Source organism: Notamacropus eugenii, chromosome 1 (assembly GCF_028372415.1).
Source record: "Notamacropus eugenii isolate mMacEug1 chromosome 1, mMacEug1.pri_v2, whole genome shotgun sequence".
NCBI lineage: Eukaryota > Metazoa > Chordata > Mammalia > Diprotodontia > Macropodidae > Notamacropus > Notamacropus eugenii.
This window is the reverse complement of record NC_092872.1, coordinates 460083690-460091577: the sequence shown is the minus strand read 5'-3', so window position 1 is coordinate 460091577 and position 7888 is coordinate 460083690. Positions and strand designations below refer to the sequence as shown.

At 40.3% G+C, this 7888-nt stretch overlaps 1 long non-coding RNA gene across 1 annotated transcript in view; it reads right to left on the bottom strand.

Annotated features, from left to right (window-relative positions):
• Positions 1-358: 358 nt before the first annotated feature.
• Positions 359-7888, bottom strand: part of LOC140519260 (uncharacterized) — a 28349-nt gene continuing 20819 nt past the window's right edge. The window contains exon 4 of the long non-coding RNA XR_011972148.1: positions 359-522. This is a non-coding gene — a long non-coding RNA (uncharacterized lncRNA). The remainder of the gene's footprint in view (positions 523-7888) is intronic.

The following is a 7888-nucleotide window of genomic DNA, read 5'->3' as shown; positions in this document are numbered from 1 at the left end:
ACATCTTTTCTTAGCTTTCCTGGTAAGAAGATTGTCCAGGAAGGAGATTTTTAGAATCAGATTCTCTGTTAAGCTGAAAGATTGAAGATCTGTCCCTCACATACATATGTGTATACACACACGTCCATTGTGGTGCCATTAGACACTTGTTTAACAGGCAACTCAGCTATGCTCCTCAGCTCATGCAATCCCAATGGTTGTTAAAAGAAGGGGGAAAATATATCTGATCCAGTCATCCTATCTAAACAACGCAGCTTGAAAGAATTGAATTACTTACTGTGTTCCAGGCTCAAGGTAGTTTTAAAAAGGGGGAGGGGGTTGGGGAGAAGAAACATGATGACACGCATCAGGGGCATTATTTACATAGGTTTTCCAACTTTAATATATTTTTTGATAATGTGTGCCTCTGAATTTGGCAGTCCCCAAAACTAACAATCTTCTGCAGGGTAAAAAGTGCTGACAGTCTCTGATGACAGGCCTTTGAAATAGTTCTCTTTGCTTCAGTGCTGAAGTGCTTCTATCCTGTGAAGTAAGATCAGGAGGAGAGAGGTGACTGAGTGACAGGTACATTATTCTAAGTTTAATCAGGATCTTTTTTGACAGGTTAATATCCTAGTTCCTACCTAATGTTTTCACCTGTTTATTTTTTTTCTTCTGCTGAGCTAATAAGCTCTTAAACTGCATTAAAAGAAGCAAAGTATCCAGGAATAAGGAAGAGACAACCCTGCTGTGTAATCTGCCCTTGCCAGAACACATATGGAGGATGGCCTTCAGTTCTGGGGGCTACAGTTCAGGAAAGGCATCAAGAATCTCAGTAATATGTTTGGCAGAGGGCAACTAGGATGATGGCATATAAGGAAAGGATGTTTAAAATAAAGAGAAGAGAAGAAAATTTGGGGACAAGGCCATAATACTGTGGTTGTATTCAAGTGTTTGAATGGCTATCCTTTTGAAGACAGATTAAGATTATTACACTGCATCCCAGAACCAGGAACCTAACAACAAATATTGCTTTGGAAGTCAAACTTGGAAATTCAGACTTAGACCTCTCTGCAGTCAGAGATTGAATTTTGAGGTGGAAGAGACCTTAGGTCACCACAGAATCACAGATCAATAGCTAGAAGGAATACAGAGGCATACAGTCCAATCCAGCATCTTCAGTTTACAGATGAGGAAACAAAATCTCAGGTGAAGTATAAGTGATTTGCCAAAGGTCCAAGTGGTGAACATCAGAGAGAGAATTTGAACCCAGACCTTGTGGCCTCAAAGTCAGTGCTTTTTCCCCCTATAGCACACTGTTTCCCTATGAATGTTCAGGCTAAGCTCTCACTGATCTATTCCTTGTCACTACTTACTTGGAGTTCTGCAGCCTGCTTTGTAAGCTTTGTGCCTCTCTGAATCTGCCACTTGTATTGAGGCCTCAACAGCAAAATAATTGCTCTTCCCCTTGATTGTCCTGTTAGGACCATCAGATGCAGGACACACACCAATAAATCTTATCTTGCTCAATACACAAAATGAAATTCTCGACACGCTTTCTTCTAAAATAAAAATAAGCAGTGATTGAATTTTTTTGGTTTCCCTTTCCCCCCAACAGAGACAATAAAGTTGATTTAAAATTGCCTCAGTGAACAGCATATTTGTAGCATCTGACAACTAAATAATTTAAGGAAGTGTAATAATTGGGGATGGATCCATGCCCTTGTTCATCAAGTCCTCCTCAAGACCAGACGCAGCAACTTCTTCCCCTTCTGCAATACAATCAATGGGTGAACAATACTCACCATGGCTGGCATTGGCACTATCAGCCTCTGCTATTAACATTGTTCAGTCATGTCTGACTTTTCATGACTTTATTTGAGGTTTCCTTGGCAAAGATACTGGAGTGGTTTGTCATTTCCTTCTCCAACTCATTTTACAGATGAGGAAACTGAGGCAAGCAGAGATTAAGTGATTTGCCCAGGGTCACACAACTAGTAAGTGTCCAAGGATAGATTTGAACTCAGGTCTTCCTGACTCTAGGCCCAGCCCTCTATCCAATATATGCCCTAGCTACACTAGAGCTATCAGCTTGGAAGATGGCTACTGTACCTAGTATCTATCATATTGTAATAAAATGAGTCCCAGTCTGGAAGTGAAGTGACCCAGTATTAAGTCCTGGTTCTTCCAGATATTTCCTGGTAAACCTCAGTTTCTCCAAATACAAAAAGCATAGTGGAGGCCTGACTAGATATTCTCTGAGGTCCCCATTAGCACTGACATGTGTTGTTCTATTTTATGGTTTGTGAGTTCCCTGTAATTGGATAGTATCATACAACCATAATAGTACAACTTAAAACAGTTGCTAATGCCCCAACTTATACATAGGCATTGCTTAATATATGTTTACTAAATTTCATTGAATTGAGTTGAATTTTAGGTCATGCCTTCACATGCACACACATGTGTGTATTCCATTAATTGCAGTGGGAATGCTGTAACTACTTGAAAAAGACCAAGATGATGAATCTAAGGAAAAATTATGAAATAGTGGAAGCCTATCTGTGATGTCTGTCCATTTGCCACCCTCTGTCCCTGCTCGTCTCATTACTAGTATCCAATTCCCTTGGACTGATCTGATTCCTACAGTGGTTGCCTTCTAGGTTAGGCATAGTATTGTATTCCTATCTTTCTTCCCTTCCTCTATTCACCATCACCCTCATATCTTTCCATCAGAACTCACTGGCCATGTCCCTCATTTCCTCTCTTCAGGACTTCCTTACCAAATGGTGGAAGTTGTTCTAAGCAAATGATCTGTGCTTTTCTATATAGTTAATGATAATATATTCATGTACTGTGTATTTTTCAAGCCTTTTAATGTCTTAGGGCAAAAACCTGATAGTGGAAACAAGGTACTACAAAAGGTGGTATTTCTGGACAATGACAACTTTTTAAATTCTCTAGTCATTGGCTTGAAGTTAAGAGAAACTACAGTTTGAATTGTGTCTCGGAGTTTAGTTGTGGAATCCTAGGAAAGCCACAAACAAACTTTCTGAGTCTCAGTTTCCTCATCTGTCAAATATAGAGAACTATACTTACATGACCTACTTTACAGTATTTTTGTAAACAAAGCACATAGCAGATCTTAAAGCACTTTATCAATGTGACTGATGATAAATAAATGGATGAATGAATGAGAAAGCAAAAATAATCTCTGACCTCAAGGAGCTTACATTATAATAGGAGGAGTCAATACATATATAGTAGTGGTAGCTATGGAAGGGTATGGATGAGTGTCTTGGTCTAGACAGAAACAGACATAGTGAGTGAAACCATAGGATAGTCACATGACATGCCCTTTCCAGAAAGAATTATAGAGTTGATTTGGTTGCTATTCTCAGGGAAAGAGGTAGAAAGATGTGGACTAGTATATGAAAGGTGATAGGAAGTATAGCTAGAAGATGGCTGGGATGAGGAACGGTTAGGTTTAGACTAGATATAATGGCCTCTTGTCAGTCAGGACTGCATGGCCCCAGGATGAGGGTTGCAAAGCTAAGTGGCTTACTTCCTCCAGGATATGCTTGAGAATGTTCAGTAGCACTGAGGATGAATAATCATAATGATGATGGTGATATCAGATGGTCATGGTGAAACCTATCAAGGTATGCATCACTGCAACCCTGTGAGTAGACAGTCGGGCAGAACAGTTTGGTACTCATGAGTACTACTGACCAATAGCCCAAAGGATCCCTGCTCTTATCATTATGGAGCTTCTATAATGTACGCTAAAGAGACCTCAGCAGTCCCTTTTGTAATTGAGATGTGATTTCCCTTGCCTATCTACTTTTGTATGATTTGTTGATGGTAAGAGAAGAATGAAAGCCAGAAAGCAGGTATAGACATGGTGATATACTGGGTACTTTCTCTTCCATCCCTCAGATCCACCAACATAGGCATTTGACATTCAGGAGAGTGGTTGTTTTTTCCTCTTTGTTCTCAGGGTTAGAAGAATAAATTAGACACCTGTGGAATTCATCCCTAACACTGAATAGCAAATAAGAGGATCCATCTGGCAGAGAATCTATCAGGCTACCATTCTCCTGTATAGAAATGAAACCAAACCAGGTTACCCTAAAGCATTGGGTTATCTTAAGAATTTCTAAATCCTTACCTCCACTCAAAGACTTACTGAATGAAAAAGAAATGGCAACATTCTTAATCTTGAGCACCCTGAAGTCCCTATGATCTTGCCCACCTGGGGAGCACACTGGTCATGACCTTGTAAAAAAAGGGGCTACTCTCACTGGAGACATTTAAGCAGAGACTGAATTACTTAAGTCAGAAGCCATCTGAGGCTCCTGGCTCAGGCAAGTATTACTTGTTAATACTTGATATTACTGGATAGGAGGGTAGTTTGGACTAGGTGACCTCTCACATCCCTTGTAGCTCAGAGCTACTATGAGTTCAGGATTCTAAAATTCTCCAGAGTTTTCCCCTTGGCATCAGAAAGTCCTTTTATCCCTTGACTCTCTGACTTTTGGACCACTATATCTGGAATTGAATGCTAAGTCTAAAAAGTACACACACACACACATCCCACACGTATATATGTGTGCATATATGTATTTGTATGCACATATACATGCATGGACATATACATATACACATGCTTGCATGTATGTGTGTATATGTGTTTGTATACATACATATATATATACATACATATATACCTCTTTAAAATCCTGCTGACTTCCTGATGAAAAAAAGAACTGGGATCTTGGGTCAGATGTGAATTTAATGTAAAATCCAAGCAGGTTTCCACTGGAAGAGCTGACTCTGAAGTAATGTGAACAGACAAGAAATGCAGTCATTCCCCCTCTTTCCACTGTTCACAGATTCTGCCCCATTGCTTGGAGATTCCATCCTAAAACAATTGCACAGAACATACATGTCTCAGGAGAATTTTTTTCTCCTACTTCTCTAAAAGTTTCTTTCTGAGATCAGGAACCTGACCTCCCATAGTCATATCTCTAGCTCTTGCCCTGGTTTTATCATTTTCCAGGAGGAAAAAAAAAATCCCTAAAACTCGATTACATCGAAGATCTAATGACACACAATAGTGGCATAGCTACCTTAATAACAAATACCATCTGTCCACAAGAAATATTTTCTAATTCAATCCTACAATGACGGATGTCAGGCTAATAGATCTGCTTTTTTGTGATAGGGAAACAACAATCTGTTGGGTTCCTGGGACAAATTCAGGCCTGAGGAGAAAATCAGAAAATGCCTAGAGGATTCTCACTCAGAATTTCATTTAAGCTCTGGGAGTTCAAAGCTAGGCCCTGGAGCCCTAAACCATTTCAAATGTTGGCTCTCTGGAGAGATTAGGTGAGCAGGAGAGGCTCCAGAGGAAGCCAAAGGAAGGAAAGAGGAACAAACAGATCAGGACCAGGTATTCCAGTGTCTCCAGTATTTATGCGCATATAAAAGAGATACTATCACTGACTGATAAACTAAGAGGTTAACTACTCTAAGTGGTTGATAGGAAAATTTAAATAATAGTATGGTTGCTAAGGTTAGAGCTCTTATCCCTTAGACACTTAGACTATTCAAAGTCACCAAATAGTAAGTTATTTCTTAGGATGTGGTAAGTCTTTCTTTTAGAAAGGAATTGCTTGATGGTTTTTCAGGACTGTATCATTCTCCCACTTACAAGACTCTAGGTTAAAAAAAAAAAACTATAAATGTGAGATGAACCAAGCCTACTGAGTGAAGATTGCCTACAAACAATCAGAAAATAAGACTTCCGGGGCTATGATTGTTGGTGGTCTTGAAGGATATGAAAAAGCCGTCATATGGATGAGAGGTTTGACTTGTTCTCCTTGGCCCCAGAGAACAAAACTAAGAACCTTGGATGAAATGGATTGTAATGGCAACGAGGCAGACTTTGGCTTAATAAAAGTAGAAACTTCCTACCATATTTGTGTAATAAAAGAATAGACTTTCATGGAAGACCATTAAGGCAGACCATTAGGATATGAAAGATTTCCCTATCACTGGATGAATGGAAAGGGAGGGAGTAGAGGAAATTCCAGTTCATGCACTGGTTAGACTAGATGAACTTGGACAACTCTGAGAGTCCACAATTCAATTCTATGACTATTCAGTATTCTCCAAGTAGGCCCCCATGGTTTTCCCAATTTTAAGCTATTAGTCAATCTGTTTCCTCCCCTGAAACACTCTTCCATGCCTGCTCTTTGTTGAATTCCTACTAATCTTTTATTCCTGTTCATATGCTACCCCATCCTGAGCATTCTGGCCAGAACAGAATCTGGCCAGAAGGATCTCTATCCAATAGACCTTTGTGAGTTTCTTATCCTATGTTCACATCTTCTGTTTAGGGATCATGTCTTATGCATCCCTGGATCTATATAGAGCCTCACACATAGTAGGTGCTCAGTAAATATTTATTGAATTATCAAATATATGAGAGATGCCCTTTAGAAAAAGGGCCTTAGAGGGGCTCTCATCATGTTGCTCTGTCCCTCCCACCTGAGATGAGTGAAACAGGACAGGCTGCTTACCTGAAAAATGCCTCGTGGGACAGAGCCTTTTCTGCATACTCAGCCCCCTTCTGTTGGTGGATACCAGTTCCCAGGACTGACAAAAGAATTTCTTTGCATGGCTACCAGCCAAAGGTTCAGAAGAAGGTTAAATATGCAAACAAGGCTACTCAATCCTCTACCTCTCAGCAAGGTGGTCTCTAGTATTTTCCACTACCCTTTGCTGCTTTCTTTACACATCATCCTGTCTAGAAGAAAGACTATTACTTGGGCTGAAAGCTATAGATAGACTGAAGATTTGGACTGACTTGAGCATCAAATCTGAAGCAGGAAAAGGTCAGAGAAGGGGCAACTTCTTTCACACAGAGTCTATGAGCCATTGTGGCTCTGGATTGTGGTTTTATCCCTGAGAGAAGGAGTATGTCCCTGAGAAGATTTGAAAGAGTTTGGAAATGGCTAAAGAGGGGCAATGAGGTGATACAGTGCATAGAGTTCTGGGCCTAAAGTTAGGAAGATTCATCTTCCTGAGTTCAAATGTAGTGTCAGACATTAGTTGTGTGACTCTTCGTAAGTCACTTAACCCTGTTTGCCTCAGTTTCCTCTTCTGTAAAATGAGCTGGAGACAGAAATGGCAAACCACTCCAGTTCTTTGAAAAAAAACCTTTACAGTCAGACATGACTGAAACAAGTGAGCAGCCACAAAATAGCGGAGAGGGAGCTTCTTGAGAAATAGGTGATGAGCATCTAATCTGGAGGCTTGGCCAGTGCTTTGACTCTTCTAGCTCCTATTATCAGAGTGAAGGACCAGATCAAAGAGGGCTAAGATTGTCTTGTACTTCTTTTGCCCTGCTCCCCTACAATGTCTAACACAAAAACACAGTCCTGGACTGGGCTAATGGGTGTCCAATTTAGTGTAGCATTGATTCTTTTCTGGAAGAGACACCACATCTCTCCTGAGTGAGGGAGACAATCTCTCTCTGGCTACATTATCTTTTTTTTGTCAGGCACAAGTGGTTACCATTTTCTGAATGATCACCTCTAGGACCACAGACCAAATAAGAAAATGGACCACCATCACCACCCTCATTATCATCCTCATCATCCGATATTTATATAGTGTCTTAAGGTTTTTGATGTGCTTTATATACATTGTCAAACTTGATTTCCCCAACAATCCCTTGAGGTCAACACCATGCTGAATTTTATAGAGGAGGAAACTGAGGCTGAGTGGTTAAGTGACTTGCCCAGTGAGGTGGGATTTAAATCCAGGTCCTCCTGACTCCCCTTGTAGCAGTCTATTCATTCCATCAAACTTACTGCCTCTTCCAAGAGAATTGAAATTG